This window comes from Schistocerca nitens, chromosome 5 (genome assembly GCF_023898315.1).
Source record: "Schistocerca nitens isolate TAMUIC-IGC-003100 chromosome 5, iqSchNite1.1, whole genome shotgun sequence".
Lineage (NCBI taxonomy): Eukaryota > Metazoa > Arthropoda > Insecta > Orthoptera > Acrididae > Schistocerca > Schistocerca nitens.
Genome location: NC_064618.1, coordinates 836647310 through 836649469, shown reverse-complemented (window position 1 = coordinate 836649469; position 2160 = coordinate 836647310). Strand labels below are relative to the sequence as shown.

The 2160-nt window shown below is 47.5% G+C and overlaps 1 pseudogene; it reads left to right on the top strand.

Moving 5' to 3' along the window:
* Nucleotides 1-1614: 1614 nt before the first annotated feature.
* LOC126261350 (5S ribosomal RNA) lies at nucleotides 1615-1731 on the top strand (annotated as a pseudogene).
* The last annotated feature ends 429 nt before the right edge of the window (nucleotides 1732-2160 follow it).

The following is a 2160-nucleotide window of genomic DNA, read 5'->3' as shown; positions in this document are numbered from 1 at the left end:
CGCTAGGCTACCCTGGGGCTGCGGCGCCGAACCGCCTGCTTAACCGCAGCTCGCTGCAGGAGCGACAACTCGACTCCCTGTGTCACCGCTGCGCTGACACAACGTACGGCCTTTCTCACTGTACAGCGGCGATTACGCCTGAGGCCACCCGAGCAAATTGCTTCCGCGACCGTGGACGTACCACTGCGAGGGGCAGTCCATGCCGTACCCGTGAAAGTGGAATGCGGACAGCCGAATATCGAGTCACCTGCTGTTGCTCTAAAACAGGGCTTCACAACATACGTGCTCGCGGAGCAAGCTGTGAGCAGCAAGGCGCGAGCACGGAGCAGCGCGAGCACGCTACCCCCACTACCGGACCAGAGCGTAGAGTGGGGAAAGTCACGTGGGGCACACAACAGCTGCCGCCAGTCAATGTAAATCCGCGGCCACCTGCAGGGATATCACTCACGAATTATTACTGCGACAAATGAAACAAATAAAGGAGAATGTACACGTGCCACATAATTTTATTAGCTTCGCATTAATTTGTGAACTGTTACATAATAAAAGGTGTCACTGAAGTGTGGGATTCTCGGTTATCTTGTACTTTTTGCCCTTTACAATTGCGTCTGTGTTCGGAGTAATTGTTCTTGTTCATTTTAGGCGCAGCGTGCAGTTTAAATTTCGATCAGACAATGCGTTTCTCAGGCGCGTCTTGTTACATTTCATTGCAGAGGTTGTTCACAAACATACGTGGGACCGAACATTGATATTATTGTCACCGCCAGTTTGTGCAAATGAGGAAATCTATCCTGAGGGAAGTGTCTGTAGAATTCCAAAATGTTTTTCTTGTTCTGAAAGTTGTCTCTGTATTCTCAGTCACACTGCAGATCAATAATTTCTTGCTGCAGCTCAGGACGAATCTCTTAAATATTCGCTGAATATGGAGAGAACAGATCAAAATCACTGTCTAGTGCTGTTAGATCTTGAAAGCGCTGATCAACTAAACTATGTGAATAACGTTCACAGTCTTTGTGACATCTTGCATGGATGATAATTTAGGAAAATGAGCTAGGTTTCCTGTTTACAGCTGACTCACCCAAAGTGTCAATTTCATTTTAAAAGCTCGTATTCGATCTATGAAATGAGTAATTAGCAGATCTTTATCTTGTAGTAAAATGTTCAAAGCATTCAGATGGCTAGTTAAATCTGCTACGAACGCGAGATCACATTCAAACGTGCGCGCGCATTTCCCCTCCATCCTATCCCTCCCTACTCCGCGACCTCGCACCTGCTCGCGAGCACGTGCCTGAGCAGACGCGAGTACTCGCGCTTAAAACCGGCCAGTTGTTAAGCCCTGCTCTAAAAGAATCGTTTGACACAAACGGAGGAAAGCTGCTGCGGTCTCCGTTGTCAGTTTCCCAGTAAAACCTTCAAATATCACGTAAAAAATTAAAAATCCTGTTTTGGGATCCGTATGTGTTGGTCAGTATACCATCTTCGTCATTCGATTTTGAGGAAACTATCTGGTACAAAAAAAGAAAGAATTCTTCTTAGTGTTACATCGCAGTACGATAGTAAAGTGGCTCTCTTTTCGTCATTGATCATAATTACTGTGGTACTTCAGAATTAAGTGGCAACGGCCTTGCCGCAGTGGATACACCGGTTCCCGTCAGTTACCGAAGTTAAGCGCTGTCGGGCGTGGCCGGCACTTGGATGGGTGACCACCCGGGCTGCCATGCGCTGTTGCCATTTTTCGGTGTGCACTCAGCCTCGTCACGCCAACTGAGAAGCTACTCGATCCAATAGTAGCGGCTCCGGTCAAAGAAAACCATCATAACGGCCAGTAGTTGGTGTGATGACCACATGCCCCTCCTATCCGCGTCCTCAGCTGAGGATGATACGGCGGTCGGGTGGTCCCGATGGGCCACTTGTGGCCTGAAGACGGAGTGCTTTTTTTACTTCAGAATTAAGTAACCCTCCAGACATATTTCGAAAGCTTAACGTTAAAAAATATAGCCTCTGAGCTGTTTATGTATGGTGTATTTTGGGTCTTACTTCGCCGCATACAAAATGTAGCTAACACACCAAAATCATTTTTATGTCGGGAAGCTGAGCTGGGTGATACGCACTGAGGCGACAAAAGTCATGGGATACCCCCATATTTGTGGCGGACCTTCT